The sequence below is a fragment of the Carassius gibelio genome, chromosome B17 (genome assembly GCF_023724105.1).
Source record: "Carassius gibelio isolate Cgi1373 ecotype wild population from Czech Republic chromosome B17, carGib1.2-hapl.c, whole genome shotgun sequence".
Lineage (NCBI taxonomy): Eukaryota > Metazoa > Chordata > Actinopteri > Cypriniformes > Cyprinidae > Carassius > Carassius gibelio.
In genome coordinates this window covers 371,440-385,393 of record NC_068412.1, presented here as the reverse complement: position 1 = coordinate 385,393, position 13,954 = coordinate 371,440, and the positions used below count along the sequence as shown (strand labels likewise).

The 13,954-nt window shown below is 34.8% G+C and overlaps 1 long non-coding RNA gene across 1 annotated transcript; it reads right to left on the bottom strand.

The window, feature by feature from the left end:
• Nucleotides 1-11,194: 11,194 nt before the first annotated feature.
• LOC127976063 (uncharacterized) lies at nucleotides 11,195-13,659 on the bottom strand. The gene is made up of 2 exons (XR_008157727.1): nucleotides 13,518-13,659; nucleotides 11,195-11,851 (listed from the first exon to the last, which is right to left on the bottom strand). It is a non-coding gene; the product is annotated as an uncharacterized LOC127976063 (long non-coding RNA).
• Nucleotides 13,660-13,954: the final 295 nt, after the last annotated feature.

The window sequence follows — 13,954 nt, the reverse complement described above, 5'->3', positions numbered from 1 at the left end:
TGTGGTTCCCATGGTCATGTCCTTCTGGCTATCTAGGTGACAAGGGTTTCGGAGGGGATCTGTGTCTGGGGTTCATCTAGAAGTTGACATGGAATCTTAAGATAACTTCTGGGGCTGAAATGAACTCTGAGCTGAAAGGCTTTACATGACACTGAAACAGATTGACGTAATGAAGGGAAAAGATGAGGCAGTCTGGAGGCAGATCGACTGAGCATAAGCATATATTGCAGCAATGACCAGTTGTTACTATCCCAAGGCATCATTCCATATAATGGTTTATCCAGATATCCAAGGAACATTGTCATTAAGAACATAGTCTTGTGTGGACTGATGGCCGAAGGTCTGAAATCTATGGTAGAGTTTGTTAGACAAAGCCTGCCCATGAGGTGTTCAACATTTTTGTTTTGTTTAGCATCATGTTTCTGGATATGGAAATGTCACAACAACAACAACAGACCGGTGTGTCTCTGACATATTTTAAAGATTCTATGGCATAAATGTTAAATATTTCACATAATTTTGACAATCCAGCATTTAGTTGATCCTGATAAGTGCTTTTCGTCACAGCTGTAAACACTAAAACTTTCTTCTTTCGGGAAGGCGTTTCACCCCACGGCATCATTGTTTCCAGGTGGAACATTAAACAATGTGACATACATGTCTCTCAGATATCCTGTATAATTGAACCAATCCAATGACGACTTCAAAACTCCTGAAGTGTTTCCACTTTTGTGTGCCATATGCATCAATTGTTAAGCCCGTTGTCTGGGGGTTGAAGTTTGAGGCTGGGACTAAGAACTCATCCTCCAAATAAATATCAGAAGGTAGCTTCAAGAATTTCTGTCCAGATTTGATTAGGAAATTGCAATTCTGTAGAAGTATAGCAGTTCAACAAGATGAAGAAAAGCTCATTTTGCTGCAATCATTGGTGTTTACTGTGGAGATGAGGTATCAAGAATGCACATACTCATCTTCATTGAGATATCCAGATAATACCAAAGACAGGGAGACATGCAGAAACAGAGGAGAAGAACACTGGAGACATGCTGGAGATTTGAAGGAGACACAGACTCTGGAGAAAACATTCTCTAAATGAGAGTAGATAATCAGTCCTTCGTTGTTAAGTAGGTTGCCTTGAGGTGAATGGTGACAGGTGTAGTTCCAGGTCTACAGAGTGCATTTATGGAGCAATGAACAAAAGTTGCTTCCAGTTCAAATTGAGTTTTAACCAAGATAATCAAAAAGATTGCCATTTTACAATGTTCAGGACAACAACATTTGATATTAATGCCAGTAAAAGAGCACAGCACTATGTTCCTTTCCACTAATGAGATCCAAGAACAGAAATCTAAAGCTCCAGTCGGTGCAAAGTCAATAAAATTGGACAAAGAAAAAAAAGTAGAGTCATCCCATGAATATAAGTTGGTGTTGAAGAGAGGCATAGAGACGATAGTCAATATTTGGTGTTTACAGATTGAATCCATGAAACCAACCTGCCTTTAATCCCCTGTCCAAGATGTTCATGGTGGTGCAATGGTATACTCAAAGTTCTGTGCAGTCAAAGCATTCCTTCTTGTATGATTATCCATGCAGTTACATTGGATGGAATGTTGTCATCATTCTGAACACGCTGTGGTGTACATAAAGAAGATAAGATTTTAATTAGGAAAATTCCTTTTTTTCACAAATCATTTATTTTTTACAAACCTTTGTATTAAATGAGTAAATAGTAAATTTAACTGCAATATGTAATGATTTAAGATATTATGTTTCTAATATAAACATTAGAAAGTGGTAAATGTTTTAATGTTATATCAATATAAAAAAAACTTCAGTAACTTCAGTAATTTCAAAATCAGTATGTTAATTGACAGAAATCATCTTACCTCTTTCTAAATATTTGCAATGTTGATGAGGATGAATCAGCAAATATTTCATGCTTCAATCATTCTGCTGGAAACAATTCCTTTTTATGTACAAAACCTTTCATAGCAATTCATTAGGAGTTTAATTAGTGGTAACAGTATAATCAAGTCTGCACATACATTGATTGTAAAAGGACATTGCTTAGACATTTTGTACTTACATTCTTTAAGAAAAATACATGAAAAAATGAATGAATGAATGAATGAATGAATGAAAAATATTGATAATATAATAAAAAGTAGTTAAAAAAATTGGATGGGTGTTAAGGCCATTGTATTAATGGGTTTTATCTTAAAACAATGATTTATATACACATACACACACACATATATTAATAATGACTTATATTAACATAGCTGAATATAATAATTGGATTTTCAGTATGAAAAATTCATGGCCTTAACACCCAGTAATAGTACAGTGCTACATACTGCCTTCACATGCTATCGGAAATGTCCTACCTTTTGCTTTTCAAGAGAAAATCATGACTTTGTCATGCTTACTTTGATGTGTGAAACAATATACATTTAGTTGGTAGACAAGTGTATTTTTGCTTATTTATTATTTACTAAATGTTATTGATTGAAACCTTCCTGTTGAAGACATTTACTCAATATAATACTGGTTTTAAAATTTTGATCTAGGAATTTCATATTTAGCATAACTCTCATTAGTCGAATGCACAGGTCTTATTAAGGACCAGAACAAAGGTATACAGGTATCTCACAGTTAAAACGACATTTACATTAGAGGGATGCCTTAATAAAAACAAATAACAAATATTAACTAAACATTAATTCATCAAAAGAACTTAAAGAAGATAAAGATAGCCATCAATCAAATACAATTAATGACGTTAATTAGGAGTCTTTTACAAAGCAGACAGTGGAAACCATAAATTTGTAAGATCAAGGTTATTTCTGATTAATAGCTTTAACATCTGCAAAAGATGTTAATGTGTGTTTTCTGTATGCAAATTTTATGTATGTATAACATGCATGCATATTTGAGAAGTAATCATAAGATTAACTCTAGGTAGATTTCTGTACACATTTTATAAATGAGGCCCCAGAATTAAGAACCGCTGATTTAGAGGGAGTTTGGTGCACACCACTAATTCCGATAGCATGTGAAGGCAGTATGTTTCCCCACAGAGGCCGTCCACATTTAAAATTCACCTCTGTATCCCCCTCCCCCCATCTTGTTGGACGATTTGATTATTCTAACCATTTTAGCACAACACAATCATGATAGCTGAAATAAGTGGGCATAATATCAATCTTTATTTTATCCAAGTCAATATCTTTCACATATACATGATCAATTAGTGTATTATTTTCAGTTGTTGGTTTCTCAACAATTTGTGTGAAACCAGAATGTTGCATAAGATGATAAATACTTGAGTAATTGAAAAGGTTTTCATTGAAATCTCCTAGAATTATTTTCCCACCTGGTAAGCAGTTAATTTCATTAACTAAGTTAGTCAACTTCTCTTGAAACAAAGCAATGTTATATGATGGTGGTCTATATACAACTGCCACAGTTGTGTCCAGATGTTCTATTCTGCACATCATACATTCAATGTTCATACATGGTAAATCCATTAGAGCAACTTTGACTTTTTCTTTGTGATATATACCAACACCACCATGATTTTCCTCTTTTAGTTTAGCAAAAACATCCTCACTTGTGTCATATGCAGCACTACGTGTTTTTCCATGGAAATAGTACCCATCAAGACTCACTTCATTCTCCACATTGTTTGGTTTCAACCATGTCTCTGTTACACATATCATATCTGCTTCAAAGTATCTGTTATCTTGGCGAATATCTAATATATGTGGGATTAATCCTTCAACATTATGTAACATCATTTTGTATGTGAAAGTTTCTGTTGTTTCACAGGGAAGAATGAATGGAAGCATGTTTTGTAGTGCTTGCTCAATGTTATCCTTTGCAAAAATAACGTTTTCTTTGAAATCTTCAATGATGAGCCCATCAAGAGAGGTCACTCGACTTAATGCTACATACGCTTGTCCTGCAGCAAATATCTTTTTCATTGAAACAACAGCTTTGTCCACTGTTAGGCCTTGTACTTTATGAACTGTGCAAGCCCAAGCTAATCTGATAGGATACTGCCTTCTGACACCACCATCATTGGTTACTCTCTCTTCTTCAGGTTCAATTGGTGTTGCTTTTTCCAGTCCAGGTTTTAAACACGCATGTTTGGCTCTTGCTTCTTTACCAACTTGGTCATTGTCAAATTCAATATATATTTTCGAGGGAAATGTTTCATTATCATCATAACAGAATTCTTTAATTGTGTCAAAAACTCCATTCACAAGACCATCTGAAACATTAATATTTTTTATAAGCATTATTCGAGCATCAATAGCTAATTCAAGGGATTTTTCTAAACAGCTGTTATGAACTCTGAAATGATGCCCATCTTTTTCTTCCATTCGGCCAGTTTTAGCATTTCTCTCAAAGTCTTGTGCTTTCACAGTAACTGTGTCTGAGCATAATTTATGCAGCATATGTATGTTGTGTACATCAACTTCACTGTTTGTTGCATAAATGTGGATATCTGTACTATCATCACCATCACCTGTTTCACATTTTCTAAGCATAGCAACATCAGCTTCACACATTGGTTCATCCTTTTTACGTAGTCTTAAACGACTTAGTAATTCAGCAAATTCTTTGTTCTTCTGGCTCATAATCTCTGTAAGTTCAATTAAACTAAAGTGAGTTTCCCAAAGATTCACACTGTTCACTGGTTCAGTATAAAGAGGTTTTCCTTTGACAGGAGAAAGTTGATAAAAATCTCCGACTGCTATTACTGAGATTTTTCCAAATGCTGAATAATCTCCTGTTTGTTTGATTTGTCTCAATCTGCCATGAATATATGCCAAAAGTTTATGATCAACCATTGAAATTTCATCAATTATTAATATTTGCAGTTTTCCAAATTTTGCTCTCAAGGAATTAATTTTTTCGTCTCCAAGTGGCTGATATGGCAATGTAGCATTCGTTCCAATAGAGAAAGTTGAATGTATAGTTTTTGCACTAATGTTAAAGGCACTGACACCGGTCGGAGCTGTTAAGAGCACATGTGTCTCATCTGGGTTTTCTGATAACTTTGATAGAATGCGAGAGGTTTCATAATACATCGCTTTAATCAACACTGACTTTCCAACTCCTCCAGGCCCAGATATGAACACATGAAATGGATCTGGGTTTTCACCTTGTACTTTTGCTAGACACCACTGCCGCACTTTATAAAAGATTTGTGACTGTTTCTCATTCAAAGAACGCAGCAAACACATTGCATCTTTCTTTGTCATAGCACAAGGATTCTTTTCTAATGTGAACCCATGAACATTTGGTAATAGATCGGGAATGACATCATCACCTTCCTCTGTTTCTATTGGTTATTCTTTTCTAGTATCAAGACATTCTAAACGCTCAAGTTCTGCTTCTGGACAGATTTGGGCCCAAGCGTCTTCCATCGGTCCATGTTGTTCTAAGTCATCTTGAGATTTTTGTATACTGTCTGCTTCTTTTTCAAATTTTGACCTGTTTGGGTCCACTATGATTTTCACTGACTCAAGTTCATCATTATACAATGTGACAAATCCAGTCTCATAAAACTCCTGATATGTAGTGAAATTTGGTGGTTTCAGTTGACTTTGCAAAATATGAGGCAAAAATAATTCCAAAATACTTTGATAATAATTTTCAGGATTTTTAGTTGGTGAAAAACGAGCATATCGTACGACTGTAAAAAAATCTGTACGAGTTCTTTTTCTCACAAACCCCATGTCATTTTCCAGTTTTACTCGGACTGAGCATGACTTTTCAGATTTGGACAGAACTCTGTATTCTGATGCAAAGGACGCTAAACACATTCCTGTAAAGTCTTGAGTTTTTGGACGAGCTCTGTATCTGTCTGTGATGCTTTTCATCCATATTTCATCATTGCCTTTTTATTTATGATATTTAAAGGTAAACTAATTTTAACTGTATTTATACCAGTTGGAATAAAAACCACTTTCCTCGATCCTTCTTTTAATCTCATATTAGTCAAACGGTAAACGCTCTCTTGGGCGGACACTTCTCTATTGTGGAGGAAAACACTTCCAAGTTTTCTTAAAGCTTGTTTTGCATCCATATTGCCATCCTTGTGTGCTTCTTTCTGCGTATTAGCCAGCAGCAATCCCATTTCTCTCTCTGCTTTGGAAATGTAGGAAACTATATACACTATGCAAGAATAAGCATCAACAACAAACTGTATGTCCATGTTTGCATTCCAGCATCGCAAAAGATCTTCATTATACTGATTTACCCACACATCACTTGGCTTTCTCTTCAACACAACATTTGTTTTCTTTGTCATTTTGTTATAAGCACATTCAAATATCTCTTGATTTATACCAATAGATGTAAACATAGAGTCAACTGAGTCAAAGACAGCATCACTGTTCAGCAAACATTCTCTTACTCTTTTCATTATAGATTCAGCTAATTCTTTTGATATCTCTTTAGAATAGTTTACTCTTTTGTCTTTACTTTCACATTGTCTGTTGTTTTTTCATTCTTATCTGTTTGTCTGCTTCTTGTAATGAAAGTATTTTGGCTAGGTGGACGTGGAAAGTTAAATCTACGTGTAGTGCCTTTCTTTCTACACGTTTTTGCATGTCTTTTGCTGTGCTGTTGGACAGTGCTCACAATTTCATGCATTTCTGTTTCATCTTCAGGTGGCATTTCACAAGTGACATAACGATCAACAAATGCTACAACTTCGTCATCGTCCTCTCTGTCCACTTGAGGTGCATTTTCAACCCAAAACAGACAGTGTGTGTAAGGTGATCCACGTTGTTGAAATTCAATTCGATAGAAATAATCTATTATTTTTCCAATGGGTTGAGCTGGTGACATAATCACATCTTTCAGAAAACAGTGGAATCGATGATCAAACATTCTGGCAGCAGTTACTGGGTTTCGTTTCAGCATCCCACATCTGTCAGACCAGTCCAGTTCATCAATAGGAGTTTGACAACCCTCTTGTTTCACAATACACTGCAATAACTCTGGCCATCGCAAGTCAGCTGAGGAAAATGAGCAAAACCATGTTGGGATCCCAAGTTGCCTTACCATTGCAAACAAATCCTTCTGAACAGCTTGCCAAAAAACAGGACTTCCTCTCACTGGCCTTAAAAACTTGTAACCCTCATCATAATTTAAAATCATTTGAAGTGAATCTTTGTTTGTCAGCATTTCTGAGGTAATTTTTCTTTTGTTGCTTGAATCATAGCCTTTCCTCAAAGCAATCGATACATTTGACATAATTTGATTGAGCTCAGACAAATATATAAAAGATGTAATCGAGGTTTTGGGCAAAACGTCCATCTGCATTTAAAATTCTGTTGTTTAAATACCTAGACAGTGTTAATTTCTCAGGTCGTGAATCATGAAATGTACCTTTTCCTTTTGGGAACAGAGCTGGAAAACATTTGGCTTCATTAGTTTCATCCATTAACAATCTCACTGGATTATTTCCTTCTGCTGGTGCAAGTGACATAATGCCAAAGTGTTGATCTAAAACCTCTTGAGCAATGTCCACTGGCTGCAAACATGAATCCATAAACAAACCATGCTGCTGTCGATCATGAAGTGTTTCATCACTCATCTCATTATCATCATTGTCAATGTTTTGCTCTTCATTAATACGCATATCCTCACAATTGTCTAAATCCATATCATTGTTTTCAGTTTTATCAGTCATTTCCTCTTCTGTTTTACCCAGAGGATTAATCCAAGTCTTGTTAAACTCAACATCTGTATACCATTTGTTATTCTCCTTTAAATATGTCAATGCTGTTTTAATTTTATCACTATTAACAAATTTATACTCATAATGCCCTTTATATGTCAGTTTTCTCTTAAGCTTTATTGGTATCATAAAATCATTTTCTGATCTTGGTAAAACATTCACTACTTCTGAAACATTAGATGGAATGCACACGACAGGGCCACAAATTCCATTCTGTCCTCCTCGTGGCAAAGCCAGCATTTTCATGAATGGAATATTCATTCCTATTAGATGTTGCTCAAGAGAGTTTAAAGAACTCAGTTCAGTGGGAATAGGATCCAAACTTAGATTATTTGCTACACTTTCAGCTGGCATTTTACCTTCATAGATTTTTGTATCACATGTGTGACAAATCCATAAAGATGCAGCAGGACTGTTCTTATAGACACAGTTTTCACTACAATCTTTATTACACTCATGCAGATATTTCAGTGTAATACATTTTTCTGCCATACATCCAGCTTGGATTGATTTTTGAAGATATTTATTTTTGTTGCATTTTTTTACCTGCATTTTAAAGCAGCAACGATGACATACTGAACAAACATATTCAGGATCTGTAGATATTTTTTGTTTAAACTGTTCAATTACATAGTCTATCTCTTTCATTTTTAGCTGTGATTTATATTGTCTTTCAGCATTTCTCATTTTTATATTATTGACAAAAGTAAAATCAGTTTTATATTTCTGAACATTGTAATTTATAACCATCTCTTTGTGTGTTTTATTTGAATCATATTTTAAAATGCTCATCTTTTTGACAGACTCTCTGTGTTCTGTGTCTTCATTATATTTTTGAATACTCATCATTTTGACCGACTCTCTGTGTTCTGTGTTTTCATTATATTTTTGAATGCTCATCCTTTTTACAGATTCTCTGTGTGCTGTATTTTGATTATACTTTTGAATACTCAACTGTTTGACAGTGTCTTTATGTGCTTTGTCAGTATGGTACTTTTGGATGCTATATTGTTTTACAGCCTCACAATGCAAATCATTCAATTTGTATTTATCTGTGCTGTATTTGCGTATTTTTTCTTGATGCCATTTGTTTTCTTCATACTTTTTAGTACTACATTTTATTTTTTTCTCTTTATAAGTTTCATTCTCATCATATCTTTCCTTAGTTTCCATTTTTTTCTTTTCTTTAAAATCATGATCACGACTATATCGCAGTCTCTCCTTATAAAGCTTACGTGGGTCTGAGCTAGCTTTTAAATGTATATTATACGTTGAACTTTCAGAAGATGCTTTACAAAAGCAAGCACAGGTATTGTTGTTGGTTTTTACACATACAACCACTTCATAATGACAGCTATTCACATGCTTCAAATAAATCCCATGGTGTTGACAGCTCTGTCTAGAGGAGATGTTTGAAGATTTATATTTAAGCCATTTCTCTCGAGTATATGTAAAAATGTCTACACCAATTAAATCACTGGCTGCTTGTATTTCCATCTCTGTCGCCCAAGTTCCAACATATTTCATTCTTGATGTGGCAATGTACTCGGGTACAGAGCTGTATCCTTGTCTGAGATTCTGTACATACTTTTCTTCATTCTCCAGTATGTGAGTAACTACAGCCCGTCTCACTTTTCTGTGTTCTTCTTCACTTCCACTTACAGCGAAAGCTACTGCTCTAAAAAAGCAATTACCATCGGCCAAAATACTTTTTGTTTCACAAGGTTCAGCCATGTCAACAATCTCGTTTGGATTATTGTCTTCTTTTATGATGTTTACGATGTTTAGCTTCAAGCAAACACTCTTTTGTTGCTGTAATGTCAATGGACTAAACTTTAAAGAAACATTGACAGTTTCTGAAACAAATTCAACATCACTTGAATTTTCTTTTGTTGGGTATAAAGAAGGCGTTTCTGTTTTCTGTTCTACACACGTTTCATTCCCAGATATCTTATCTGTGTTTGTGACAGAAGTCAAAGATTGACTGCAGCCAACATCAGCTTCCATTTCTGACACAGCTTTGCAGTGTAAATCATTTGAGTTGTATTTGTTCACACTTTTCTTCACTTTTCCTTTATGCTGTTCATTTTTCTTGTGTTTTTTATTGATGGATTTCATAATTGAAATGTAAGTTTCACCCTCATGTAATCTTTTCTTTGCTTTCATTTGTTTTTCTTCATCCTTATGCAATCTTTTCTTTGCCTTCATTTGTTTTTCTTCTTTGAACTCTGTACAGTCAAGTTTCTCACTAGAATCCTCACATGACTTTAAAGACACATTTGATGCTAGATCAGGCAGTGAATGTTGAGATGGTGATTTACAAAATAATACACAGTTACCATCCTTGCTCTTTCCACATACAACAACTTCATAATGGCAGCCGTTTTCATATTTCAAATATATGCCACTGTCTTGGCAACCATGTGCATTAAAGGAAGCATTTGAAGATGAAAATTTAAACCATTTCTCTCGACTGTATGCAAATATGTTTGTGCCAATTAAATCACTGGCTGCTTGAATTTCCATCTCTGTTGCCCGATTTCCAACGAATTTCATTCTTGTTTTGGCAATGTAGTCTGGTACGGAGCTGTATCCTTGTCTGAGATACTGTAGGTACTTTTCTTCATTCTGCAGTATGTGTGTAACGACAGCCCGTCTCACTTTTCGGTGTTCTCGTTCCGTTCCACTTACAGCAAAGGCTAAAGCTCTAAAAAAAGAGTTTCCATCTGCAACAGTCTTGTTCGTTTCACAAGGCTCAACCACTTCAACAGTCTCAGGTGGATTGTTTCCTTGTTTTACAATGTTTGCAATGTTTAACTTTAAGCAAACACCCTTTTGTTGCTCAAATGTTAATGGACTAAACCTTAAAGAAACACTAGCAGTTTGTGAAAGGAATGTAACATCACCTGCATTTTCATTAGTTGGGTATGGCGTTTTTGTTCTGTTGTGCACACGTTTCTTTCACAGATGTTTTGTCCATGAAATCATTCAGAAATTTACTGCAGCCAACATCAACTTCCACGTCCGACTTCTCACCTTCACTCTCACTTACTGCTGGACCAGCGTTCTCTATCACTTGCCAGAATGGCTGTTTTTCTCCAGTCATAACCGCGTTGACCCCAGTTACCTCAAACTCATGGTAACGTGCATTTATAGACATGGCAAGTTTCCGGAAATGAACAATCAGCGAGTGCAAGTTACGATGGTAAACCACTACACTCTTACCGTCAGCTACACATCTGCCATCACCTCGTCTTGAATGTGGATCAATCACTGCATACCAGGAACCTTCTCTGACAGCTGCACATATGGTTAGCTTAATATTCACTAAAACAGCATCAAACCTCTGGAATGCTCGATTTACTGCTTCATCAAAAGACATAGCATACCCTTGTAGTTCCCCATCATATTTATTGATACCAAACAAGCCAGTCAATGCTTCACCATAGTTTATTGAAAACTGACAATCTTTCAGAGTGTGTGTGTGTCTGGTAGCTCATGAACAGCTATGAAGACGGATTCAGGATCGTTGATTTTCCCTGCGTCTCTCATGGCACTGTACAGGTCATCTCCATGGATCAGAACAGCATTCAGGTCACTTCTCGTCCACTGCAACACACTTTTCATCTTACTCATCATAATTGCAGTTAAACAGTTTGCACCACATTGACTTCTCCTATTCCGGCCAAAACGGTAATCTCCTTGATGGAAAGAGCCACTGATGTACGATTTCTGTGGACACAAATCAGAAACAGCTTTCATGGTCATGTTAACAGTACTATTATGATCCGTGTTTTTAGCATCATTGTTTAGACCACTTGTTTGACCACTTGTTTGACCACTTGTTTGACCACTTGTTTGACCACTTGTTAGACCACTTGTTAGACCACTTGTTTGCCCAAGGTTATGACCACGGTTATGACCACTGTTATGACCCAGTTTTATAGCCCCGTTGTGATGTACACAACGTTCTGTTACTTCTGCCAATTTTTTAAGAGGTGGCAGAGCCTCTTCAGGATCAGCAGCCATCCGGTCTGCCATCCTCTTCTTTGCGGCCTGGGAGCGCCGGGCTTGCTTTGTGCGAGGCATCTGTACACACAAAAACATAAAAACAAATTAAATTACACATTACTACATTACAATTCACAAACAGTAAAACAAGATCTTCTATTAATGATGATAATTTTGCATTTCAATGTTTAATTTGGTATTTATCAGATACAATGTTTTTATATGCAAAGATTTTAAAAATATATAAGCATTAACTTTATTGGATTGTAAAATGTTTTGAGTTTAAAACTACATAACTGAACAATAACTGGCAACTATTTAGATGACACATCAGCTTATAATACCAACACAGAACTAAATTAATTTTACACATATGTAACAAAGATAATATCATTAATCTACATAGTAAATGTGCTAGTAAATAAACTTTGTGTTTTAGAGAGCATAATGTGAGTGCACTAATACCATAATCAGCAATGCTCTGAATCCCCAGAAATAAACGTATATCTGAAACACTTCTAAAAGCAACCAGATTGCATGACCCTGTTTTACCACTAGATTTCAGTATAACCAAGTTTTTTCATTTTATTTACATCTTTATAACAGTTAAGACCTTTATCCTCTTATTAGATTTTAAATACATTTCCCCAATTTTCTTTTATTGACAAAACACACAATGCCACATCCTGCCCGGAAACATATATAGTGAATACATCTATGATATACATTATATGAGTTAGAAAGCAAAAGTTTCTCTCTCTAAATTAAAAATTAATATAACAATAAAGAACAGATGTTTTTCTTAACAGATAAGACAAATGTTCTGCAAAGACAAACATTAGTTTTCCTAATTTACATTTACATTCAATTGCATGCTATATATTATTTTATAGTTGCTACTCTCATAAAAAGAATTTAATTACATGGTGACTTTTAAACCTAAATTTAACATCGAACAAACAGATATTTCAGCAAAATGTATATTTTTGCTCTGAATTTTAACTCTTTGTCTGTAATAGACTTGGTCGGTGTGTCATGTTATAGCTGGGTGGAGTTGACATGGGGGAAAACAATCCTTTTCCCCTGACTGGAAAAGCGTTGTGTTAACCCAGTATAGCCTACGTAGAATCAGTTCTGAAACATGGAAAAACTGAACCTTACTGTCCGGACAGTATCTGTGACAGGACAAATGAAACAACAGGATTGCCAGATATGTTATTTTCTCGTTAAAATATATGCTGCTCCTCCAAACATCACATGACAATAGCCTACTTCATTCAAAGACTGGGTGATGTATGAAGTGGTTTATTCAGTGTTCAGAGTATGTATTCATCAAATAAAATTACCATATAACATTATTGTGCTATGAAATAGATATACATTGCACATGGCATTTTAAAAAAAAATATATAAGTTTGTTTATGCTAGAATATAAACGTGTCAATAAATGGCTCCGCACGATCCTAGCTTAGGAATAGGGTCTTATTTTTTTTTTATAAATATAGGATTTGTATTAAATATATAGGCTATTCATTGAGTGGAATCAAATCAAATTGAGATTGCGAATCAAATTGTAAAATCTGAATCGATATCCAGCCCTACTAATCAATAATGACATTCATTGTTGATAATTGGAGCCATACAAATAATATTGTAAAACATTCACAACTTTATCCAAATGTTTGCTTATACTATACACTATTGACTGTTATCACTATATTTTATCAAAAAAGTAACATCTTACCTCAAAATCAGGTTTCAGTCTTCTGCAAAAAACAAAAAAACAACAACAATTTGATTAAAACAAAAATATTACATTTTACAAAAATATTATATATTTTATATATTGTACTCTCAGAATGCACAACTGGTTTCATAGTATCCACATGACTCTATGGCACATCGTTTTACATCATACCAATTTATACATTTAAGTGATTTTAAACTATAATGTACTCGCAAGTTCTCAGAGACAGTCTTCAGTCAATGACCACTCAACCAAAGAGAACAGTGTATTTCAGACATTTTTTTTCTCTGTGGTCTTGAACTGACTACTAGATTTTAGATTTTTTTCACAATACAAGCAAATTACAAAAAAATACAACAAAAATTACCCTACTTTCAGTATCAGTTAATATAACAATAGAATGAAAGTCTTAATAGAATTGTAATCTGTGCATG